The sequence below is a fragment of the Lissotriton helveticus genome, chromosome 3_1 (genome assembly GCF_964261635.1).
Source record: "Lissotriton helveticus chromosome 3_1, aLisHel1.1, whole genome shotgun sequence".
NCBI lineage: Eukaryota > Metazoa > Chordata > Amphibia > Caudata > Salamandridae > Lissotriton > Lissotriton helveticus.
In genome coordinates this window covers 1132465929-1132493640 of record NC_136061.1, presented here as the reverse complement: position 1 = coordinate 1132493640, position 27712 = coordinate 1132465929, and the positions used below count along the sequence as shown (strand labels likewise).

The window sequence follows — 27712 nt, the reverse complement described above, 5'->3', positions numbered from 1 at the left end:
TAAAACCTAAGTCCCTAACTATACTAAATAATTGGAAATAAAAGAATAAAGTCTTTGAGGGTTCTTACGTGCTACAAGGAAAGTTCAACTGCACGACACCCTCATCCAAAGGTCAGCAAAAGCAGCAGCGCAACCCTTCCACGGGGAATGGGTTTTTATACCTTTCTACGCTAAGCTAATATAGGTGAAAGTAAATCTTTTCTGCAGAATTCGGAGTCCCATTGGCTTACAAGTGACAGGCGACGTGTTACCACATTTTTTTGAATATTAGTTCCGTCATTTTCTTAGAGTCCATTGTCTCTAGCATTCGAACAACGAGGCTTCCTCAAGTTGCAACATTACTCGAAGAAAAATGTCATCATGTCGTTTGCTTCCTCGGATGCAAAATTATCGCACGCTCTTTTGCCGGTTCCTGGCCTTGGTCTTGTCTGACTAGGAAACAGTCAGAGGCACATCGCATCCACCAGACTTTGTTACAGCAAAGGAAGCTTTTTCTCTGTAAGGACTCTCTTTCTTTCTCCGTGCAGAATTTTAGCAGACTCGAGTAAACTAGGCCCAAAGCAGCCATTTTATCGGTAACTATTATATAAACAAACACAAAAGAATAATTAATGCGAGAAATATAGTATGTTCTGTTGCCACCCACCATTGCTAATGATTAACCCATTAGTCTAAATTACCTAGCTGAAGCGAACAAATAAAGCAGCAATTATATCTACCATTTTTCATCAAAACCAACGAAAATCTTTATGCACCTGTAAAGAATAGAGTGACGTCACATAGACAAGGAAAGCAAAATAAGCACATGTCACTTTTAAAACAGCCGCAATTAGTTATGACATGACAAATAGACAGATTTAGTTTATTAATTTTCACAAACAAAAGATGCAATAATAATGCACGTTTATGAGCACATATGTTAGTATCCCACGTGTACTTTCCATGTAATGCAACTTTAAACTAGGTTGAATTAATACACACACAGCACAAATCGTTAGTAAAATTATTTCTTATTATGGAAGTGTGACTTTACGAGTTGAAATTAAAATTATTTCCAAATCTCGCTCCATCAAATTCCTCATCTGGTGATTACCAAATCACCACACTACACCCAAAATTTAGAAAATTTTGATGAAACGAAAATGGTTCGAATTCACTTGTATTAGTATTTCTAAAGACTTTTTTCAGCAAAATCTTTGCAACTATCATATTGAGCTCTACGTAACTCCTCTAGCTCTATTTCCCTCACCTGTTCCTTTTTGATTTTATAGATTCTTTTCTTTTCTTTCATGTGTTTCTTTCGCTTGTGTAACATGCAACTGATTTTTGTCAAAACTATCACAAATATTATTAAAAACAAAGGTGTTAGGATCTTGCCAAGAACTGAACTACCAATTTCTTGAAACCAGGTTTTGATAGCCTGAAATCTTTTTGAAAGTCGTTCCGAAAAATCATCCTCTTCTAAGGGAACTATTTCTGAATGCATTTCTGTGATGTTCTTGATATAGATTTCAATATTCTTACTTTCATCAGGGATGTAGGTACAGCAGTGCTGGACATGTAAAATACCACAGACTCCTCCCTCTTTTGCCAGGAGTATGTCTAATGCAAGGCGATTTTGCATCACCATAGATCTAACTGCAATGACCTCAACATCCACTAAGTGGAAACCACCTGCTGTATCAGTTGACAATCTGTGAACAATTGTGGATAATTTTCTGATTCTTCCTGCATTAAGAGTTATACCTACTAAAGGTATTACTGCCTCAAAAATATCTCCCAAAATTTCCGAAAAGCTTTCTCTTTTATACCTATTTGCGTGGTTACTGATTTCAAATGATCCTTCTGCATTTCTGTCAACATGAAACATCTTCGGGAAAACAAGTCCAACAAAACATGTCCCGTACCAATGGTCAGGAAGATTATAATAAGCTTTGTCACCACAGATAAAATAAATCCCAGGAAAAATTGGATCTTTGCCACCTTTGAATCCCCAACCCCCCATGATTTGGTAAGTATCTTCACAATTGCTAGCACCTACAAAGAAATTATCAAATAAAGTATTATCTCTTCTAATGCAAAGTTTACCACTAATTGGTTTGTCTATGTGTATTGCAACATTTTCAAAAGTTTTGCCATTAAGCTTCCCATCCTCCTTCTGCCATAATTTTGATTTGGTCTGTTTGACCATTTCATTTCTTTTATAAATTGCCCTTCTCTCCTCAACTAGGTTCAGGAAAGTCTTTTCCTCAGCTCTTAATTTGCAAGTTAAATTATTTCTGTAAGCATACTCATAGGTGAGTTCATTAGTAACTAAAAAGAATTCCCTCATCTGTTTAGCTCTCTTATGTTTATTCAAAGCACTCTCAATTTTCAGATTAGCAAAAATCTCATCAAAATTGGAATAATAATATTCCAAGCGACTAGTCTGATAAAATAAACTAGCTATTACACTGCAGGTCATACCATATGTAAGAGGAAGCATATTGTACGTCACTCCCTCAGAAACAGAAGCTGGCAACTTTACACAGATATAACAATCTTTGACATCCATTACTTTAACATACCCTCCTAAAAGCCTTGAAAATGTGTTGCTTGAAAAATCACTAACAGACCTATCCTGATGAGCCTCAGGTTTGTGATCAATAACATTGTTAGCTTTGCCTGTTGCACTATGTTTGTCTTGACTAACTGAAGCTTTACTTGTCATGTTGACCTTGTACAACTCTTTATTGATCTCAAAAGGAATGACAACAGCTAAAATCAACCAAAGTAGAATTAATATGAGCACACACACCAGTGTCATCTTACAGCATTTCTTAAAAATGGAACATTTCGAAGTACTACGTTCCATAACATAAGGCATTCTAGCTAGTCTTATTTTCAAAGAAGTAAAGAAAAAGAAAACAAAATTTTAAAATATGTAAAAATCTAAAATCTAAACTAACACCCCCCTTTTTAAAATCTTTTTTTTTCTTTTTTTTATCCTTCTAACAACTTTTCTACGACCTTATGTCACAAGTTATTTTCCAACTAAACATAATCTCTTCAAAATTGTGTTACCTAACACAATTTTTTCAGCCTTTTGCCAAAAACAGAAACTACAACATTTTATCAGATAAGTGTTTCAATCATTGTCACTGATTTCCTCAACTTCTTCTTGACTACTGCTGTTAATTTCAATAACAGGAGGTATAATTAAATATGTCCATTCAGGAGATCTGTATTTTTGATTTGGTCTCAAAACTCTCTTTGTCTTTCTAGTTACTACTTCTATTTTCCTTCCTTTTTCTTCTTTCTTTTCAGGATCCTCTTGACTAGTAATTTCATTCACCTGCTCTTTCGATCTTTTAATTAACCTGACTTTTAATCCTCCGTTTTCATTTGGCCAGGTTTCTCCTTTTCTCAGAATCTTCCTTTTTGGTTCAGCCAAATTAGATTCTGTTTTCCAAGATCTCTTTCTCACACTTTCCCTTTGACAATCTTCATCGCTTTCTCCAGAATCACTGTCAGAAATTTCAATTCTTGACTCAGGAACTTTTCTAATCGGCAGTCTCACTCCGTTAGGAACTATACTCTGTCTTCCATTACTGGTACTTGGCAATTCGTTTTCATTCTCTTCTTCAATTACCTTCAACTTCCCAGTCTCTGGTTTTCTGTTCCTCCTTTCAGAGCTTGTTTTCTGCTTTTCGATACTCTCCTGGTCAAATATTTCTGCAGTTTCAACTTCTTTTCCTTCGATTTTATCAGTTATCTTTATTCCATCTGCTTCATTGTTTTCTAGCAGATCTTCATCTTTTTCAGAGTCTATTTCAATGATCTCTAAATCTTTTCTGTTCAGATTTCCATTTACAGACACATTTTCCAGATGTCGACCTCTCTGTCGATCTTCAGAATCTGGAATTTCTTCACCTTCTACTTCCGAATCTGAATCAGCCGTTGTATCACTCTCTTCAACAGAGTTTTCAGGTGTAGGTACCGGAATAGTGTGACTTGGATGAATCCACCTCTTTATTCCTCTACACTTTACTGCATTTGTTGTAACAAGAATCACCTGCCTAGGCTTCTGCCATCTCGGTACCAGACAATTTCTTCTTCGATGAACTTTAGTTCTGACCCAATCTCCAGGTCTCAGATCATGCGTTAACACTTTGTCTTTCGACTGTACTTCAGTTCCAACCTGATTAGACACAGAAGCCACGACGTCAGACAGTTGTTTACAATATTCTAAAATTGCAGTGTCATTAATGCTTAACAGCTTTCCTACAGGTACAAATGCTTGTCTCATGACTCTATCCATGATAATATCATGTGGGCTCAAACCTGTCTTTTTATCAGGTGTACTTCTTAGAGACATCAGAACAAGTGGAAGAGCATCTGTCCACTTTATACCTATGTCTAGACACATTTTTCCAATTCTGTTTTTTATTGTCCAATTTATCTGTTCGACTATTCCAGAAGCCTCTGGTCTGTAGGCACAATGTAACTTCTGCTCAATGTTCAATGCTTCACAGATCAAACTCAACAGTTTGTTATCAAAATGTCCTCCTCTATCACTCTCAATAGTCACAGGAAATCCATACCTAGGGATTATCTCTCGTAAGAGTAACTTTGCTACAGTGATTGAATCATTGTGACATGTGGGGAATGCTTCTACCCATCTAGAAAATAAACAGACAATCACTAAGACATATTTTAAACTGTTATGTCTAGGCATCTCTATGAAATCCATCTGTAACCTAGTGAAAGGACCACCCTCCCGACCTATGGTTCCCGTTCCCACAACTGATTTCCTGTTTGGGTTCATTTGTTGGCAGATCAAACACCTTTGACAAAGTGATTCAGCAATTGTTCTGAATTTGGTATTAAACCAAGTTTCCTTAAAAAGTCTAATCATCAAATCTCTTCCAATATGACCAGGACCATGATACATTCTAGCCATGTCTGCAATCATGCAATTTGGTAAAACTACTCTGCCATCTTTGTAAGTCCAAATTCCATCCTCATCTCGCTGTCTACATTCTGCTTTTAACCATGTATTTTTCTCTTCATCATCAGCCTCATTTTGTAAATCTCTAATTTCTTGCCATGTTTCAACAATTGATGCTAGCATCAGTGAATTCGAATCATAATCTCTGTTTTTTCTCCTATTAAATGCATAACCATTTTTCGCACAATACTTAGCAGTCTCATCTGCGTAAGCATTGCCTTTGGTGATGAAATCCTCACCCTTCCTGTGAGCTGCACACTTTACTACAGCAATTTCTTTTGGTAATTGTATGCCATCTATTAATATTTTAATAAATACTGCATTTTTAATCGGTGATCCTGCTGATGTCAAATAGCCTCTCTGAGACCACAGTTGTCCATAATCATGCACAACTCCATATCCGTATTGACTATCAGTAATTATGGTGATTCTCAAATCTTTTGCCAATTCACAAGCACAAATTAAAGCAATCAATTCAGCCACTTGTGCTGAACGAATTCCTTCAAGACATGATGCTTCTTCAACATCTGCCACTGTACAGACTGAGTATGCTGCTTTCAAAATACCTCCCTCTGATCTCAGACAGGAGCCATCTACAAAGTAGAAAAAATCTGATTCAGGCAAAGGTTCGTCTTTAATGTCTTGCCTTGGCTTTGTACAGTATTCCATAACATCCAAGCACTCATGCTCTACATCATTTTCATTAGAATTTTCAGCATCAGGCAACAGCGTGGAAGGATTTAAATTCACACACCTTGCTATTGACACATTATCTGCTCCCAGAATAATTTTCTCATATTTCGTCAATCTGTTGCTTGTCAAATGTTGAGTTTTACTCCTTGTTAAAAGAATCTCAACTGAATGGGGAACATAGACTTTTACAGGGAATCCCATTATGATTCCTTCGCTCTGTTCAAGACTAACACTTGTTGCTGCAACTGCTTTTAAGCAACCCGGTAAGGCTTTTGCAACTGGATCAAGAACTGCTGAGAAGTAAGCAATAGGCTTTCTCAGATTCCCATGTCTCTGGATTGACACAGACAATGCACATCCTTCCCTTTCACTGCAATATAGTTCACACCCTTTTTCATAATCTGGCATGCCCAAAGCAGGAGCTTCACACAAACTTCCTTTTAATTTTTCAAAAGCTTCCAACTCAGTCTCAGTAAGAATAATTGGATCTTTTACATCTGATTTTGTCAATTTCTGCAGTGATTTTGCAATTACTGAAAATCCACTTATCCATTGACGACAGTAACCAACCATTCCTAGAAACATTCTAACCTGTCTTTGTGTTCTTGGAGGTTGCATTGCTTGAATCATTTTGATTCTCTCAATTGTTACCTGTCTCATTCCTTTTGCAATTCTATGTCCAAGATATTTTACTTCTTGTTTACAAAACTGCAATTTTGCAGGAGACACTTTATGCCCTTCATCTGCCAGATGATTTAAAAGAGTAATTGTATCTGTCACACACTTGTCTCTGGTTTGTGCTGCAATCAACAGATCGTCAATATACTGTACCAATGTCGATCTGCCAGGTAGACTTAAATCCTCCAAAGATCTTTTTAACAACTCATTAAAGATAGAAGGACTCTCTGCATACCCTTGAGGAATTCTGCACCATGCGAGGGTCCTATTCTGGAACCTGAAAGCAAAGATTTCCTGGCTCTCTGGATGCAATGGAACAGTAAAGAACGCATTGCAAAGATCAATAACAGTATACCATTCTGCATCATGCGGAATCTGGTATAGAATGACAGCTGGGTTTGGAACAACTGGACAGCAAGGAATCACAATTTGATTAATTTTTCTCAAATCCTGAACAATTCTGTATGTTCCATTAGACTTTTTGATTCCCATAATTGGGGAATTACAAGGACTGCTCTCAATTTCTTTTAAAACACCTTGCTTAATGAATTTTTCAATTACAGGAATAACACCCTCAATTGTTTCTGCTTTCATTTTATATTGAGGAATGTTTGGAAATTCTATTCCTTGCTTCACAGAAATTTTAACTGGATCGACATGTTTCATCAGACCCATCTCATTTCCTGTAAAATCCCAAATTTCAGTTTTAACTGTCTCCTTTAGTTCTTCTGGTAAATTTCCTTTTTCGAATGCAGGAAACAATTTTGTTTCTTCTGCCTCTACCAACAACATTGTCATTTTGTACAATCCATCTTCCTCCATTGTTTGTAATTCAATTCCCTCGGGAGAGCAATATATTCTACAATTCATTTTGCATAATATATCTCTCCCCAGTAAGTTCACTGGACTGCTGTTGCAAACTACAAATCTGTGTTTATCTTTAAAACTCCCAATTTCAACCTGCACTGGATCAGTTAGATCCGTTTTAATTTGTTGATTACTTACTCCGACTACTTGGATGGTATCCCCAGAGAGAGGTAGGTTTTCAATTTCCACTGATCTAACAGTAGAACGGGTAGCACAAGTGTCCACAAGAAAAGTAATATCTACATCATTTACTTTCCCATTTACAAATGGACCAGACTGGTCAACCTCAAGAGTGGCTCCAATTACACACTCTTCCCCCTCTCTCTGGCACCGTCAGAAGCAGTCATCAGAATCGCTTCCTTGATTTTCTGTTAACAAAAATTGACCTGAAACATTTTGCACATTTTGTCTTTGAGTTCCTATTACCTGATCATCTCCTCCAAATCCCACACCTGGATTATATTTTTGACCTCCCCCACAATTTGGAAATCGAGGTTGTGGAATCTGATTCTGCTGTTGTGTTAACTGATGCTGTAGCTGTCGCTGAAGACTCAGGTCATTCAGTTGACGCTGTAACTGTAGCTGTTGCTGCAGATCAACATCACTCTGCATCTGTGGGTTTAACAATGGATTTTTAAAATTTCTGGGTGGGTTTTTACACTCATTCTTCCAATGACCGATTTCGCCGCAATTAAAACAAGGCAATTTCTGTTTTAATTCTTCAACTTTAGCATTATACCTTGGTTTATTTATATTATTTTTAAATTTTCCTTGACCCTGATTCTGGTTCTGATTTTGAACAAAATTTGTATTTTTATTTTCTAAACTAGCTATTTGCTGTTCAGCCACCTTCACTTGTGCCCACATCGCCTTCTCTTTTAACTTTTTCTGTTTGACCTCTAACTCATCACTACAGTATTTAGCTTTTCTCAGGATATCATCAACTGAAAGCGATTGCCATCCGACAATATTATTCCTGATCATTTCTCCAACCTCTGGTCTAAGACCATAAACAAATCTGTAGATAAAATGACTCATATCTTTTTCATCTAATTTTTCATAACCACTATATTGTTTGAAAACCAATAATAATCTTTCATAAAATGAATGAACTGATTCCTTTGGTTCCTGATTTGTTCTATCTATTTTTACCCAATCAACTTCTTTTGGGGCAATTTTCTGTTTTAACCAGTAAATCACTTTTTCATAAAAGTCCATTACTATTGGAGCTGGAGCACCTGTTTCTTTAATTCGCTCCGGTTCATCTTTTGGCCAACCCACAGCAATTTTGCATTCTGTCCAAAGATCTGATGGGACAACAATGTCGAAAAATCCATCCAGATCAATAGACAAAACGTTTGAAACTTTGATGAATCTGTCTACCTGTCGATACCATTCCACAGGTTTCTCTCTCAATCGGGGAAAATCATTTGTGAAAAGTAAAATATCCTGTCTCGACCAAGGGACATGAACATACCCTCCACCTGCAATTTCTCTCATTGGAAATTGTTTAGACAATTTTTCAAATTTTTCATCTTCCTTCTTTTTAGTCCATTTTACTCTCCATTTACTCAATTCACCTAACTTTTTTATGTAAACAGTCAAATCTTTTATATGCATTATTCTTCCCATTGTGTTAAAGTTTTCAATGTCCTTCTCTGTAAAATCCAATCTGTAATGTTTACCGAAATTTTTCTGTCTGTTCAAATCAATTTCTAATTCACCTGCCAGTTCTTCTAACTGATCATATTTATTCTTTGTTTTCCATTGAATGCTCTTACAGATGAACAGGAGTTCATCATCACGATAAAACTTTAGACTGTCAGGACCAATTGTGCCAATTATTAATTCTTCCAAATTTGCTTTTAATTTTGCAACATCAAGTTTTGAATTTGACCCTCTTCTTTCGGAAGACTCAGCATCTGATTCTGCACCCATTAGTGATTTATTAAAAGAACCTTCATTAAAAGTCAAATCAGGCATTCTCGTTTTCTCACGATGAATTTCTGTTAAATCTGAATAAAATTTTTCAGCAACCTTTTGAATCTCTGCATTTAAAGGAATTGTCAAACCTGCCTTGTTATTTTCTCTCTGTTCGAAAACAGGCTGAACAGGACCAATCGTTACTGGAACTGTCACTGCTTCCATGCCCTTTGTTATCTGCCAAATTAATTCTTCTTTTGATCGTAAATATTCTGAAGTATTTACATTTTCTTCATTTCTGTCAGTTCTCATTAAATTCCTAGGAGCCTCCCTTTCCTTCGGAGTTATTGAAAACTGTCTGTTTCCATTGTAAACACTAGAGTTTATTCCTGTTTCTAATCTTTCTGGAGTTTCAAAAGAGTCAGAATTATTTGGATATAATTTGGGCGATTCATTTATTATAGGTGCACTTGGTATGGTTCCAGTAGAAACCATCGGAGTAGACCATGATTGAGGTTGTCTCAAAGGTTCATTCTTTTTATTAGAAGTAAAAATTTCTTCTAAAACTGCATCTTCAGATTCACTTTCTGTGACAACATTATTTTTCTTTTCAACTCTTTTTTCACCTGGAGAACCTAAAACCATTTCCCTAATTAAATAGAGACCATCGCACATATCTCCTTGTCTCCACATCCGCATTCTATCCTCATGCGTTTCTCTTCTATAACTCGGTGTTTTTAAAGGCCTTTTAATCCCACTCGCTTCTCTTTGAAGTTGAACCATCTCATCTTCCCACTCAACTAAAGCTTCAAATTGTGTCGGTCTAGGCTTTGGTATAAGAGCTGACATCCTTTCTCTTAAATTTCTTAAAATGTTCATGTTAAATGAACCATCGTCAGGCCAAATCAAAACGCCGTCGTCCTTTGTATAATGTTTCCAAACATCAAACCACAGAACAGTATGATAACCATATTCACCTTCCATATACGCTGCAGGTGTTTTGTATTTATGAAGTAATTTACCACCTCGCGTTTTTATTTTCTTGTCAGGTGAGATACAATTTTTAAACCTTTGAAGCATTGTGGGCTTTTTCTCAACATGTTTAAAATAATAACTCATTTTTCGAATCAAATTCGCTTTAGTGAAAATGATCGTAAGTTATTTCCTGGATGTTCCGTTACACCAACCAATCCGTGCGCGAAACACACCAACAAGCCAATCATGGTTAAGCTACGTCACTGTCTTGCTCAACCAATAGAAATGGTGTTTTCTCAAAGAACCAATCAGCTTACAGCTAGTCAGAGTCACGAGAGCCAATCAGAACACAGCCTGTGACGTATGCTACCCAATCACTGCGCGAACCGTGTGACGTACACAGCTGCTGCAGTTTCTCGTGTCTCAATCTCAGCGCCCACCCCTCCTTCACAAAATTCTTTTCACAGCGCCATTTTAAGAACGCCTTTTTCACAGAAAATTAATTTAACAATGACAAGAAAGACTCATCTGTCTGTTTCTCTAATAAAGTGACAGAATTTCAATCGTACTAGAATTTTTTTGTGTGGAATAGACGGCACTATTCTCACAGAATATACATTCGCCGATAAAGTAATCCTTTTACTCTACCCTTCAAACAAGTAATAGTGAACGCGTTTCCCTCTGAATGCACATTTAAAGTAGCAATTCAAAGTTTGACTCAAATGGAATTACAGAATCAATTACGCACTTTCAAACGGAAAATATCCCTAACCATACACACATGTAATCTTTGCAGGACTCTCACCTGCTTATAGATAACATGCACCGTTAGTAAAATAAGCGGCGTTATTTTACCCTTCACTTAAGCTTGAATATATACTATTACTTTATCACAGTGAGTTTTAGAACGGGCTCATTGTCCCTTTACTCAAAGTTTCAATTTCGTAGATAATCCTCACTATGCACACATTCACACCTAATTTCCCTAACATGTGTTGCACGGCGACAACACTTGTGATACACGTCGATACCACTATTCTGAAACAGATCAAATGTGCTGTGTGACTACCTTCTCATCACACTATTTTGTACCGGTACAGCTAGGATTTTTCACACTGCTGGAAAAACCCTTACATATAACACGAGAACGAACTCAACATATGTTAGACATCGATCCTATGTAACTACCATATAGTATGTTGGTTACCATAGCAACCATCAAATCTGCTACCAGGGAATTGATCCAGCGGTCTATAGGAAATATGTCATAAGCTACGCTACCAACTTCATAATATACACTATAAATCACTATTCAAATATAAGGCCCATTAATCAGACATGACATATTTTGACCAACTGAATCATGTGGCTTAATTAACCTATTCACAAATTATATACATTTATATACAACCGCGGTAAATGAAAATCATTATACTTAACAAACCTCACTAACTATTAAGCCACTTATGGCGATAAATCTTGCTAATAGTAACCTAATCTCATGAAATAACAAGTCCAGCTTGTTTTCCAAAGTAAGATTTTTATTAGCTATTATTTAGATAATTGCAATTGAAATCTTTATTGAAGCATTTTTATTAAAATCATTGTAAGTAATTATGATAATTTTTCGAAATGTATTTTTTTAAAATTGCAAATGAATTTATTAGTTTGACATTTTTAAAACCTAAGTCCCTAACTATACTAAATATTTGGAAATAAAAGAATAAAGTCTTTGAGGGTTCTTACGTGCTCCAAGGAAAGTTCAACTGCACGACACCCTCATCCAAAGGTCAGCAAAAGTAGCAGCGCAACCCTTCCACGGGGAATGGGTTTTTATACCTTTCTACGCTAAGCTAATCTAGGTGAAATTAAATCTTTTCTGCAAAATTCGAGTGTACCATTGGCTTACAAGTGACAGGCGACGTGTCACCACATTTTTTTGAATATCAGTTCTGTCATTTTCTTAGAGTCCATTGTCTCTAGCATTCGAACAACGAGGCTTCCACAAGTTGCAACATTACTCGAAGAAAAATGTCATCATGTCGTTTGCTTCCTCGGATGCAAAATTATCGCACGCTCTTTTGCCGGTTCCTGGCCTTGGCCTTGTCTGACTAGGAAACAGTCAGAGGCATTCGCATCCACCAGACATTGTTACAGCAAAGGAAGCTTTTTCTCTGTAAGGACTCTCTTTCTTTCTCCGTGCAGAATTTTAGCAGACTCGAGTAAACTAGGCCCAAATCAGCCATTTTATCGGTAACTATTATATAAACAAACACAAAAGAATAATTAATGCGAGAAATATAGTTTGTTCTGTTGCCACCCACCATTGCTAATGATTAACCCATTAGTCTAAATTACCTAGCTGAAGCGAACAAATAAAGCAGCAATTATATCTACCATTTTTCATCAAAACCAACGAAAATCTTTATGCACCTGTAAAGAATAGAGTGACGCCAGATAGACAAGGAAAGCAAAATAAACACATGTCACTTTTAAAACAGCCGCAATTAGTTATGACATGACAAATAGACAGATTTAGTTTATTAATTTTCACAAACAAAAGATGCAATAATAATGCACGTTTAGGAGCACATATGTTAGTATCCCACGTGTACTTTCCATGTAATGCAACTTTAAACTAGGTTGAATTAATACACACACAGCAGAAATCGTTAGTAAAATTATTTCTTATTATGGAAGTGTGACTTTACGAGTTGAAATTAAAATTATTTCCAAATCTCGCTCCATCAGCGGTGCCCGGGGATGCGGGCGGGCCCGGTGGGACTGCCCGGATTCATAATTACAAAAGGCCCAGAAAGGTGGAATTTTTTCTTGCAGCTCTTAAAGAAACTGAATATAACACCTTATTCAGGTACACTAGGCACCACCCCAGGAACCTACACAATAATCTTTCCTTACGGACAATTCCTAAGAATTAGAAGCAATTGTTTCCGTAGTGTTGATTATTTCAGGCAATCTGACTTCCTCATAGAAAAATGACTTGAACGAGGTTACCCTAAGGGACTACTCAAACACAGTGGCAGATCCCCGTGGGAGTGCTGTGGGGCAGTTGGGCGGGCGGGGAGGGGCAGGGTGGGAGGTAGTAAACTCCGGCTTACGGCCGAACAGAGGTAAGTAAATAAACAAATAAATTAATAAAATTACATTGCGCGTGCTGCATCGCTGATTGGCGTTGCAGCGTGCGCAACACCAGCGTGCATAATTGTTTCTTTTGCATTTGTTACCCTAAGTGGGAAGGATATGCCCAGACATGGGTCCCGTGCTCGTGCACCACTGGATTCAAGAAAGCCTGGCTGATGAAGGGTGACACCCTGAAACTGGTCCCAGGATGCTTGTTTCCGGTCCAGGGAGGACCTGGCTTGGCAGTCCGGGCTGGACTGTTCCCATAAGATACAGGGTCAAGACTGATTTGCATATGGCTGGACCCAAACTGGGGTGTGTGGTGAGCAAGAGAATGATGGATTGAACCCAGATCCTTGTGACTGGGGTGAATGTTTGCATTGTCCAGCATTCCGTACATCAATTGTTTCTTTTGCATTACACATATAAAGCACTCTACTTCCAGCACATTGGTTCTGCTGAAAGAAAGGTTTTCCATGCATCCATTCTGGCTACCGATGTTGCACGATTAATGTGACAAAGCATGCTTTTGTCACTTTCACTCACTGACGTTTAAAACATGCAATGCGGGCAAACAAATAAGGCCCTACGAGGCCTAGACACGCCTCACCTAAGGCGCCATCTTGGCAGGAGGCTTTCCCCCCTCTACACCAGCATGCACGCTCACGCCGCACGGGAGAGGTGAAGCCTCCTTATCTATCAGGCTGAGGATGTTCTGCACCCAGCCCAAACATCAGTAAGATTGTTATCCGCACACCAGCCGCTTAAGTTGAGTTTTTCTATGCTTCTTGCCACCTACCATGGTTATTACTAACCTTTTTGAACAATTCACATTCTTTGTCCTTTTTATTAACTTAGATATATTTTTCAGTCACAGCCCATTCCTGAATTGTTTGGAATGGCCCCAAAACATACTTAGCAGTTAAGCTATTTTATTTGAGGTGAGTGGAATCATTGCATCCACTCTTCCCTTTTTCTACAATTATGGTCATTTTGATTTACTCCTATATTATATTAAGAAATTACCATAGACAAGCTGGTTTGCCGCCTTTCCAACCCCATAAGGATTTACCCCATTGAGTGTTCATGCAATTCTAGGTGCGTTTTTGCATGAAAAAAACACTAATTTTAAAGAACACACATGCCTTGCCCCTATTAATCATTCCATGCTATTGCTCCACCCTCACATCCAGATAAAGACCCACCCATATGGTTTTAGGTCCATTCTTTCTTGGATCGAAACATCAACACTCTCAAAATTTCCTGTACTAAGGCCTAATTTCATTTGGACATCTAAGATAACCAACTAGTTGTCCTGATTATATGGGGATTTTTAAATTCTTTTATACCTGACGGGCAGCACGCAGGCAGGTGAAGCACTGCGACCTTCATCTTTTATTTTAGTTTATGTACTCAGTCACTTCAATCTCACTTGTCACACTGCACGAGCACGTTCGTCACTTTTTTGCACATTTGGAGCAACCTACAATATAGTGTACCTAGACAGTTTTATGTACTTGTGCCATAATACGTGCATTTGAAATATTTTTTTCCTCTGGTTTTGTTTTCTTTTTCCTTTAATATTTCTGCTGTTAAGAAATATTGTCTGTTTGAATTTTTAGTTACCGGCAGAACTATTTGCTTTACTGTACTAAGCCTTGGCAGCGGTTAGCACAGCAAAAAGTAATTTTGATGTCTGGAGGTCAGGGGTAACACGGTAGCCACCTGAAACTTCGTGGAGGCCAGGATTACACTTTCCACAATGTACTGGAGGTAAACAGCCTTTAGTGCGCGGCTGCTACTGCGCATATCATTACTTCGCAAGCGTTACTACGATTGCGATGTTACAACGCGTACCATTAGTACGCAAGTTGTTACATCGCAAGCGTTGTTACTACGCATGCAAAGTAATGGTATGCTTTAAATATAAACGATCCATGTCGTCGTAAGGAAACTGAGGCTGTTTCCTCACAACGACGTGCCCCGCCCATCGGAGACAACGTGAGGAAGGTTCCAGGAAGAGAGAGAGGTACCACGAGGAGAGTGAGGTAAGTGATGTGTTTTTGTAGTGTAGGGGGTTGTGCTGGGAGTAGTGTTAGGGTTCTGGGTAGTATTGCGTTTAGCGTACAGTAGGGGTCATGCTGGGAGTAGTGTATTAGGGTTCAGGGTAGTGCTTTGTTTATGTAGTGTAGGGGGTTGTGCTGGGGGTAGTGAGTTAGGTTTTAGCGTAGAGTAGGGGTCGTGCTGAGAGTAGTGTATTAGGGTTCAGGGTAGTGTTTTGTTTATGTAGTGTAGGGGGTTGTTCTGGGAGTAGTGTTAGGGTTCAGGGTAGTGTTGTGTTTTTGTAGTGTAGGGGGTTGTGCTGGGAGTAGTGTTAGACTTCAGGGTGGTGTTGTGTTTTTTGTAGTGTTGGGGGTTGTGCTGGGGGTAGTGAGTTAGGGTTTAGGGTAGAGTAGGGGTCATCATGGGAGTAGTGTATTAGGGTTCAGGGTAGTGTTGTGTTTTTGTAGTGTAGCGGGTTGTGCTGGGGTAGTGAGTTAGGGTTTAGGGTAGAGTAGGGGTTGTCATGGGAATAGTGTATTAGGGTACAGGGTAGTGTTGTGCTTTTGTAGTGTAGGGGGTTGTGCTGGGGTAGTGAGTTAGGGTTTACGGTAGAGTAGGGGTTGTCATGGGAGTAGTGTATTACGGTTCAGGGTAGTATTGTGTTTTTGTAGTGTAGGGGTCGTGCTGGGAGTAGTGTTAGGGTTCAGGGTAGTGTTTCGTTTTTTGCAGTGTAGGGGGTTGTGCTGGGGGTAGTGTTAGGGTTCAGGGTAGTGTTTCGTTTTTTGTAGTGTAGGGGGTTGTGCTGGGGGTAGTGAGCTAGGGTTTAGGGTAGAGTAGTGATGTGTAGTGTTAAAGGTTTCAGTGTAGTGTCGTCTTGTATGTGTAGTGTAGGGGCATGTACGCGTACTAGTGGTTTGCGAAGTAATGGTCTGCGCATTAAAATACATTTGTTTTATTTTAAATGCTTTTGCAAAGTAATGGTTAGCGAAGTAATATTATGCGTACTAATGCCATTTGTGATGTAAAAACATTGCACTAAAAGGATGCGTATTAATGGCATGCTATGTACCGTCAAAGGGGTCTCTGTCTGGGGGTACCGAACTTTTGTCCAGGATTAGTCATAGTGGTGCAGATCCGGAAAGGTTGCCACAGGTGAAAAGTATCATGTATTTGCTTTGTGGAGGTCCTGTTGTCGCAGACAAAGGTCTCTTCTTTGTCCTCATGCAAGTCAGATCAGAACTGAGGTTCTGGTGTCAGGGGGGGGGGCAGAAATCCTAGATTTAGGGGCGTTAGAGGTGTGGTTGCATGTGCCCAATGGGCTACCAGCCCCAATGGCTAATCCACCCCTGAGGGAACCACATCCGGGGGTGTAGGTTACTTTTTCTACCCAGAACCCTCTATTGTACCACTTTTAAGAATGGTAAAAATCTTCCTCAGATGTACAGACAAGGTAGCCCACCCTAGAGGTGTGACCAGCCTTCCTGACCACATGATCTTTCCACCTGCCTGTGTGCAATTGTGTCTGGGGCAGAGGAACAGGTGTTCCTTCCTGAGGGGGCAGTCTTGATGCATATCAGAGGCGGTGAAATCTTTGAAGCTCACCGCCTTAATGTGCCACTTCACTGGCCAACCTGTCAGAGAGGGGAGTGTGACCTCCTTCCCATCCCGTTTTTTGTTTCTGACTCCTGCGAGAGTTCACGCCTCCTGGGAGGTGGTCAGAATCCTGTTTTGGCTGCAGCAAGCTTGGACTGGCAGCAAGAGCACAGGAAGGATGGGGCAGCTAGGTGAGAAACTTTTAAGGTAGCCACCTGAGTGCATGCCACATCGCCTCTGGCAAAAGAATTGTGTCAGGGGTGAGGAGGCAAGTTATTTGATGCCAAACATGACACATTTTGGCGGTACCATAATGAAGCTGGCTACCCCGAGGTTGGCGGGGTGCCAGCTTATGTTATCCTATGGACTGCTGAACACTTATAGTAGCCTTTAATTGGAAAAGACCACTATAGGGACATATCAACTTGCACTTTTATATGCTAACCCTTAATATAATGCACCTTAGGGGTGACTGACATATACTAAAGATGGTGCTTTGACCCTGCCAATGGTGAAGGCATTGTCCAGTTCAGGCAGTTTGCACTGCTCCTGCAGTCTGCAAAGGCAGGCCTGCTGTCTGTAGTTTATTTGGGTCACTCAGGGTGGTACAACCAGTACTTCAGGCTATGGTGACCCATTTAACACCCATGACCTGGGTACCACTGGTACCATAAACTAGGGGCTTATAAGGGGGTTAGAGTCCTTGCCAATTGGGGTTACCAATTCACACATATCAGTTTTAGGGAGAGGCTCCTGTGCACTTTCAGAGTCACAACCATCCGAATTGGAGCAAAAAGCATGGAGGGACGGGTGACCATACATAAAGGACACTTTCCTACTGTAAGTAATTCCAGTTTTTGCCCTTTTGACATCTTTTTACTCTTTCAACACCATCTCTGCATTGCACATGTTGCCAAATGGAATACTGGGTCTTTTCTGATTACTCACTCTTTTTCTGTATACACACACTGTTCCCTATGCGTATTTGTAAAGTCTTAAAACACGCCCCTCCTGTTTTTGTTTGTTTCCTCAAAGTAATTTTCCACAGCAATTTCCCAATTGTATTTATCCAAGAAAGGAGATTCATTCTAGGAAATCTCCTTTTCAGCAGCATGTTGCTGGTTATTTCTCTTTTTTTTCTGACGCTACATGCAGCTCATTATCTGGCACTGTGGGTGACATATTGACACTCTCCAGAGCACTTCCGGCCTGAATCTATCACACCACATTAAGTTCACGTGTGGCTGCCAAATCCTCGTTAGGTGTGGAAGTTGTTAAAATCAAATGCCGTTTGTAAGGAAGATCGACGTTGACAGCAAATATAGCTGAGACTGGACTTTCTTTAAGAGAAAAATGCTTAAATTGCGTATGTGAGGTTTGGAGATGCTTATAATGACTAGAACCTTAGCAAGGAGAAACTTATTAAGATGACGGATGAAAGAAGAAAATGGCGTTTGTATTTCATTTCATGCTAGGATGGAGAGCTATAGGAATAGAATATGCTTCCTTAGCCTTCCTGCAATGCTCAGGATAGGCAATGGTTAAGTTATAGACTCTTCATTGCAAATCACTTAAGTATGATGAATGAAATGCTCCTCTCACCCACACTTAGTTTGGCCTGGGTGAAATTTTAATCACACCATCGTATTCATGTACTTTTGGTAATTTCATGTTACTCTTGGTACACAAAATTCCACTAATTACATCATTACCCCATATAGGGAATTACACAGGATTTGTTGCAAAATTATAGAGTTGAAGTGCTGGTACAGCAAAACGGTAGTAACAATTAGAGAGAGAGGGAAACACAGGGACACTCCCAGTTCCCCAGGTCAGTATGCGTAAAACAACAAAAGAGTGTCAAGCTAAATGTAAGCACAGGAACAGAGAAAAAATCCACCTAAATAGTTCACACTGGAAGTCATTAGGGATTTTTAGGAAGCACTCACTCACCACCCTGGGTGGTGACATGCTTCATCATCGGGCCCACCAGGAGAAGCCGAATGCCTCCCTGGTGTGCTACAACGCCAGAATACTGCGGAGCTGGTTTTTGTGACAGTGATGTGAAAAACGGTGGTTTAAAAATGTCAAAGAGCTGTACCAGAAGAAAAGATTTTTATTCGGTGGTCAGCCTGACATGGTTAAAATCGTATGTGTTCGGAAATCTACCAAATATTATTTTGGATATTTCCACTTAGAGTGGGGTCGACATGTTTCTGCCCTTATGTGTGTGGTTTACTGGGCATTCTTCAGGACCGTTTAGATGTGTACCTCGCGGTGTGGGCGCGTAAGGCCCACCCTTACCAGAGGACGTGAAAGTTAAAAATGAGGTGAAAGATAAGTGCAAAAAACAAACCAACAAGTAGTGGGATTTACCTCAGAATTTGAGGAACCTGTATAGTTTGTAAACTAAAAGATCCACACCCCATAGGTCTCGGGAGGGGGGTGGAGGCGACAATGGCACACCGCCCGCAACGCCCAACACCTGTTATTCACCTAGCGTATCCTACAACCGGACGATTTACATGTTTCGTAGAGATACATATTTGTTATAAAAGTGTTGACAAAGAATTCATTGGTGTTCCTCTGCTCTCTGAGTCAAATCATCCACTTACAGCAACCCATACTTGAGTGACACAGCAACAACATTCACAGAGCTGCATTAGCTTTCCCCACTGAGTGAAATGCACACGCTCCCTTGAAGGGAGGTTCAGATGCTCCCCTCAGGTAGACATGCAAGCTCCCTACAGGGAAAGGGAATCACACCCCTCACTCAGTGTGTTGCACGAATGTGCCATTAGTGAGATCAATGTTTTCTGATATGCAAAAGATACCCTAAAATGCGTGCAACTTAAAATAAAATCCTTTTAAATGAATAGTTTCTTTGTAAATACATAATTAATTATGATTACGGATGCCTATTAAAGTCTATGATGGTTATTTAATATGGTAATATTCATAATTCTATCTGCTAGTAGGATGAAAGTACAGTTTTATACATATTGTAATTGTAATTGCATATATAAAGCAATTACTACCCCTGACGAGGAGTCAAAACACTTTGTCAGCGAATTACACGCTACTCCGGAACCCATAAAGGATTAGTGGTGAATTAGAATAGTGACAATATGGAAGTAATTTGAGCGGTGGATATGTTAGTGAGTTATTTGGATTGAGAAGGATAGTGGAGGGATAGAAGAGGGAAAAAGGTTTGCATTTATATAGCACTTGCTACCCTTGATGGGGTGTTGAAGTTCTTTTTGGTGAGTAGCATGCTACTTCGGAAGCCATAAAGGATTAGTGGTGAATTAGTAAAGTGAAGATATGGAAGTCATTCGAGCAGTGGACATGTTAGTCAGTTATTTGGATTCAGAAGGATAGTGAAGGGAACGAGAAGGTAAAAAGGTTTGCTTTTATATAGCCCTTGCCACCCCTGTTGAGATGTTGAAGTGCTTTGTTGGTGAGTAGAACACTACTCTACAACCCACATAGGATTAGTGGTGAATTAGTGTAATGAAATATGAAATTAATTTGAGTGGTGGACATGGTTAGTCTTATTTTGATTGAAAGGGATAGTGGAGGGATAGAAAGGAGGGATTTAGAGGTTGTTTTTTTTTTAGCTCATAGCAGTAGGAGGAGGCTTAGGATCAGTGAAAGGGAGTTAAAGGGGGTGAATAAAAGGGAGGTGGAGGGGAAGAGTCATAGGGAGGGTTTAGAAAGGCTTGTTTTGGGGTATCGGGATAGTAAAAAGAGGTATGAGAAGATGCAAGGTGGGGTGGAATAGGGAAGAGTCTCAAAAGGGTTATTTTGAAGATCATAGTAGTGGTATGGGGTTGGTTTGGGATGAATGAGAGAGTGGAGGTAATGGATATATTGATAGAGGTATAGGGTGAGAAACAGGGTAGTGCATTGGAAAGAGTTGTAGAAAGAGGTTTGAGATCAGTCAGAGACTTGAGCTAGAGGATAGATTGAGAGAGGTATAGGGTAGTGAATTGGATGTGATGAATTAGAAGAAAAGTAATAAATATGTAGATCCCAAAGTAATAAATATATAGATCCATAAGTACATGGAAGGTATATAGATGCATAAAGGAAGGTAGTATATGTAGATTAAAGATGCATTAAATAAACTCTGGCTTTCATGTGTTGTACTTTAAATTAGTTATATATATATATATATATATATATTAGATCAATAGTGAAGCAATTGTAGATAAATAGTTATATTAAAACAATTCTTATTTATGCAGTCAATTATATACATGTTAAAACATAGAATAATGTAACTATCAGTAATATGTACATTTGTTAAGCAGAACTAATGAATATCGATATCTAATAATGTTTTTAACATAAGTATTCTACACATTTATACAAAGCAATACACATATATAGGTACATATCTATAGGAGAAATAGATGCTTATATACAGAGAGATATGTTGTATATTTCTATCTGTTTTCGTATGGTGGTTATGTGGGGGAGAGGTGTATAAAATTGGAGAGAAGAGATAAAATAATTATTTATTGCTATCTCTCAAATCTTCCAAGTTTTAAAAACAGTGCAAAATACCAGCAGATTCACCAAATAACTACTTTCTAAATCATGGGTCAACATGTTTCAGCAGATGTGGACCATGGGTTCGCTACTGTAAGAAAGTGAAAATGATAAAAACTGGTAACCATGTCACCTGGTCATCCTAGGTCATGGAAAGTCTGCTCCAGGAAACTGAGTATTCAGACCAGAAGAGTAGTCATGCCAAGAACAGGTCGTAAGAAGAAAAAAAAGAAAAGAACGGAAAAGATGTCAACAATAATATGTACATCTGATAGTAGCTAAACATGCTTTTTTTGCTTACTTGTTTGTCATACAGGCATATTGACAAAGGCCCATTTTTACGGTATAGGTCCGCTTACCTATTAGGTAGGAGGATAAAGCATCACCTCACCTGGCTGCAGCTCAGGTAAGTGGAGCACCGCTCTAGTAAAAACAAAAGGACAATAAATCAGGGGTCTCTTTGATGACGTTAATGCCAGTCATCTTAAAATTAGTGCAAATTGAATCCTAGTTTAATGACTCTGTGAACAAAATATTTTGTCAGATGTAATTAGACTGCTTCTCATGTGACTCCATTGCGATGGAAATGTAGCTTTAGAGACACATGCCTGGTCTATGACCAATCTATATGATGCTGTGAATCAGCTCCTCTCGTAGTGCTGGGTTGTCAGAGTGTTTAAAGAAAACACACTGAACTTTGTCTTCCAACACCTCAACTTATTTCACTGCCTTCATAGTATAGCAGAAAACAGACCTCTAATCATGGCAGCCCGATATCCTACTATAAGTCTCACTGCCATGCAATGATTTGAAAAACCTGCATTCTCACGCTGCAGCCTGTATCAACTATCCTCGTATGCAGAATTTTAAAAGAATGTATACGAAATAAAGGCTGCGCCCTTTGACACACTCATCTAAGTCTTTCCATGCCTCGAGTTATTATAAAAAGGCAGAAAGACCCGCACTCCTGTTTGTCCAATCTCAATCTGATTATCTGACGCCCACATACTACTCTAAAAAGCAAGGCTTTTCACGCTGTGGCATGTGTCAACTTTCTTCGTTACCAAAATGCGCAAGAGGAAAGCCTACGGCCTTTGCATTACCACTCGTTTAGAATGGCAAACTGCCAGTAATAGACTACGAGCACTGACCTGTCCGTCGGTTCTCCTTGGCGTCCCTCCGAGCTGACTGGGAAGGTAACCGGTATTGTTTGGGGGCCATTTTTTGTTCATTTGCGGCCGGAAGTTTGGATGCGTGTCACGTGGGCCGCTCAGGGTGCTGGGAAATGTAGTTTGTGATTATTCCGACTGTGCACAGGTTATCAGTAAAGTTCCTTTTCAGGAGCAATATTTTACCAACAGGAATGTCTCCCAAACATAATCATTAGCAAGAATAATTTTAAAATGACAGGTCACATGGTACAAACGGATTCATTCAAGAATTGCCAACCACGAGACACTATTGTCAATAAAGCTGATACAATTGACAAATGGGAGCTTGGGAAACGTAGTTTGTGATTAATCCAACTCTAGACACGAGGGGCAGCATTTCAAAAAACATTATTGGTAGTGAAAATTGTTTAGGATGACAGTCACATGATGCAAACAGATCCTTTCAAGAAATGCAGTCCATGAGACACTATTGTCAATAAAGCTGATACAGTTAACACGTGAGAAAGTCCATCTACAAGAGTACTATTATTGTGGAAATGTTGTGAACTACTTGTGGGACGCAGGCCATATCGTGCATCTGGTTTCTTTCAGAAATAGTAGTCCACACAACAGTGGTCACCTGCGTTTGTTGAGCTCTAGCTATTAGAAGAGGATGTTAACCACGAACAGTGTGTACTAATGGTAAAAGCTATATTGATCTTATTATTTACAGAGCACTATCTTCTTCTCACTTATTTTTCATTTTTATTTTCATTTTAGGGCTAATATTATCAGAGCTTTAGCACTGGTACAGAAAATGATCTAAACTGTCAGTTGTCATAATGACATCCAGGGTATATCCTCATTTAGTCCTTCTTTGTCAGCGTTGGGTCTGTAAACCCATTTCTGTTCCTTAGAGAATAGGTATTTACTGACATCCGCCGCATGTTCGGGAATAAACGGTTGCTCAATTACTGTCCATGTGAATTCTGTGGGACCGTGTTCTGCTTGTAGGAAATGTGCTGTGAGTCGGGTAGCTTGCTTTCGGCACCGGATGGTGCTCTTATGTTCAGATATACGAACTTTGACCCTTCTTGTAGTCATGCCAACATATCTCAATTGGCAAGGGCATGTAATTAAGTAGATCAAATTCCGGCTATTACAGTTCGAAAACTTTTTCTGCTGCCAAGGGCTGCAAGGGGGGTGACCTTCTACTGCTGGCATATCCCAGAGGGTGCCCACCGCTCGTGGTGCTTTGCTCTTCGGTCTGGTATGTACTAGTTTATCCTTCAAGTTTGGCCCCCGTTTAAAAGCAAACAGAGGAGATGGTAGATGGTCTCCACCAGTATTCAAAATAGACCAATGTTTCTGGATTATTTTCTGCACTTGGTTGGACTTGGTGTTAAATGTATTGACAAAGGTCATTCTTTCAGATTTCTCTTTAATGATGGGTGGTTCAAGGAGAGCTTTGCGGTTATTGTTAGATGCGCGTTTCATCGACAGACGTATGATCTTCTTAGGATACTTCCTAGCTACTAGTTGGTCTTCCAGGTTGTGTGCGTGCTCTTTAAAGGAGTCTTTGCTGGAGCAGTTCCTCTGAATCCTCAAGAATTGGCCATATGGCAAGTTGTTCTTCAGGGCTCTCGGGTGGCAAATGTCGTAACTCAATAAAGAGTTGCGAGCCATAGGCTTCATATAAAGTTCTGAACTTAGACCAGTAGGTGTGGCTGTTATCAAGAGGTCAAGAAATGCAAGATGATGTTTATCAAAGAAAGAACTGAAAGAACTAAGATGGCCGACGAGTGGGAGCCCCCCGAATGAGCTCCATCCGCTTGGGATCACCGTTCTGGAAATATCCCTGTCAGCGGCAACCATCGACTGCAATCACTGACTGAAACAGACACACTAAGAGTAACTGGTTTTTGACAGCAGAATTTGGAACCAACGAACTTTCATTTCACACAATTACTGGATTACAAGCACCCTCCAACGCTTACCTGCCTGTGTACCCCGGTTCGGACGTCGCTCTGACCGCTACAGGGAGGACTCCTCCACCCTGATCCAGGAAGACTGCAGGGCTTCCCACCGGAGGGCTGCTGCCTGTAGACACACTTTGCGGTCCCTGGCCTCCCCCGGACCTATGCTGCAGAACAGAGGAGGGCAGTGGCTGCTGCGGACCAGCAAGATGGCGACACCCGGAGTGTAGTGACACACGACTGTTGAGGCTTGATTACTGCGGGATCTGCCGCTCGGAGGGCTGCTGCTTGTGGATGCCCCTTTGCGGTCTCTCGTGTCCCGCGGGCCGTTGCTGCAGGAAAGCGGAGGACACCGGCTGCTGCTGCTCTTCAGGATGATGACTGGATAGTAGCTGGACTCGATTGTGGCGACAGTGGTCTCCAGAGCGGGGCGGTCTAGCCCCTGTGTCCCCTGTGCGGGGCGGCACGGCCCCTGTATTCCGGCTATGGTCTGCCCTCGGAGCCTTTGAGACCTGGCTTCAGGCCCGAGGGCTACCACTAGTCTAAGGTCCACAGCGAGGTCCACAATCTGAACGACCCAGGCCAGCAAGAAGGCACACCGCTCGCGCTGAGGGGGCAAACTCCCCCAGCGCCACTGGTGAGACATTCGCACCGGGCGTGAATGAATGCCCTGCTCCCCCCCCTCCGCAATGTGCCTGCCTGTCTGCATACAAAGGAGCGATCCCTCCCCGCACCACCAACAAAGCATATGCACGGTTCAAAACTGATCACCCTAACCCCACCCCCCCGCGCGCGCGATCTGACTACCGGTCTGCCGGCTATGGGGCTGCACACACCGACGATAGAATTATAGCAACGGAGCCACCACGCGGGAGCCTCACGGATGGTAGACAACACAAACGGACCCTGCACATATGCTCGGTGAGACGACCCACCCCCAGGGGAAGGCTCTTAATTACGTGGATAACTTGTTTTGTTCGAGCTGGATGTCCCACCCCAGTAGGTAGTGATTAACGAACGGAAAACAACTGTATGAATACCTCCAGTAGGATTGCACCCCGGCGCCAAGGCCACATGGGATGATTTCTGCAGCGACAAGGTACTGTTTCTGCCTTATTTTTATTTTTATTTTTATTTTTATTTTTATCCCTCTATCCCCATGAGAACACTGGCTCAAAATGGCCGGGGTCATAAACTACAACAACAAATCGCCTCCATTACTCACTGACCCTTACAAAGGCTGGCTAACAACACTGCCTGGCACCGGAATAAACAAAATCAATATAGGACTTCCTCACCCTCATCACCTACCAGCAAAATAGAAATTGGACTAACTCGACCAGCCAGGGATAGTAAGTGAAACTGCCCACTCCGATGGCCTCAACTCATGAAAACAAACAGAGGACTACATAACAATTCCCTATCTCCTCTAATGTGTCGGCCATCTTTGACTAGTCACCCCTCTTTACTTAACCATTCCTAAGGATTCGGCCATTTTAGACTAGTCACCCCCACTATTCACACATGCCCACTTCTTAGTTGAACAACCCCATCCTTCTCGCTATTACAGTAGCCCTGAATCAACACTGCCGACAAGCCTGTTAGATTTCCTAGCCCTCATTACACCATCCCCCCCTTACCTACACAACATCCTCCACTTAACTACACCTCAACTCTCAAGATGGAACCCTCAGGCATGCACACCTATAAAATCAATTACCCCCCTGAGCTACCTAAAAAAACAGCCAAACGTTTTAAACACAACTTCCTGAGGTCCCACCCTGAAACCCCCTTTGCGGACACCTACCTCTCACTAAACAATGGAGTCAAGACCACCGATATCATCTTCTACACCAAACGTAGAGCGCAATGGAGGAAAACCTTCCTCTCCTAACTCACGATCTCCGCCACTAGGAAGTCCGCTCATGGCCTAGCACTTTCCATTGCACCTTACCATTGCTTCCCAGCAAGGGCAACCATCACTATCCACAACAACGGCATTATCCTGATACAATCCACGGACCGGAACCTCAACCTGTTCGATAACCTATTCCCCACCTTCAAAAAACATGTCTCCAATCCTCCGACTCCTCCCACCCTTCTGACCTCCAATCCTAGCACCCAAGACTCCACAGCCCCTCCTACCACTAGTCCCCTCACCCCTCCCACCTTCCCTCCTTCTATCCCAACTCTGCATCACAATGACATACCCCTCCTCCCTCTCCCCAGTACTCCTGCCACACACTCACCTTTTACAGTTACCTCACCCCCCCCACTTCCAGGCAGAGATCACTCCTCTTCTTACATCGCCCCCACCCCCACTTCCCCTCCCTTCACCCGTACCCCCCTCCCACTGCCTGCTCGACATTCGGAACACCCCACCTCCTTTAACTCCACTCCCTCACCCCACAACAGGTCCATTTCACCTCCGAGGACCCTCTCCCCTCCCATCCTTAGACCCCATTGCCACATTGGCACCCCCATCACCCCTAGGCCATACTCTGCCCCACCTTCCCTCCCCCTCCTTCCACCAACTCCCTCACCAGTCCCACCACCCCCCCAACCCTAGCTTCCTCTCACAATGGCATACCCCTCCCCTCCCACTATAGTACCCTTGACACTTATTCACCCTCAGCGCCCATCCCCAACTACACCTCCATTCCTAACTCCACTTTGGACATGATTATGTCCACCCTCCTCAAAATCAAAGAGGATCTTCATACCTTCAAGGTGCTACTCTCTATTCAACCCAGACATCCCTTATCCACCATTACCTCCTCGCCTAACAAGCCCCCCACCCATCCTACTCACTCTCTCACACAAAACTCTCCTCACCCGATCTCAATCCCCGTTCGTAATTCCGCCTCCCGTCCTCGTCGTACCATAAATCCACTCTCGGAATATGACATACGCTCCCTCCTACGCTCCTATGATCCCGTTCTCCTGAACCACATAACCACCACACATCTTCCCATCCCCACTATCCATTCCAACCCCCTTAGGCCCCCCACACACAACAATAGAGGCTCCGTCCCTAATAACCTTAAAAAAGTCTCCCTCACTCTAGAACCGACCTCCTCCCTTATCACCCCACGGCTCAAGTGCACACTGCTCAACTGCAGATC

At 41.0% G+C, this 27712-nt stretch overlaps 1 long non-coding RNA gene across 1 annotated transcript; it reads right to left on the bottom strand.

Annotated features, from left to right (window-relative positions):
- Nucleotides 1-22693, bottom strand: LOC144824888 (uncharacterized). The gene is made up of 4 exons (XR_013609163.1): nucleotides 22612-22693; nucleotides 21820-21883; nucleotides 21594-21631; nucleotides 1-579 (listed from the first exon to the last, which is right to left on the bottom strand). It is a non-coding gene; the product is annotated as an uncharacterized LOC144824888 (long non-coding RNA).
- Between the last annotated feature and the right edge of the window lie 5019 nt (nucleotides 22694-27712).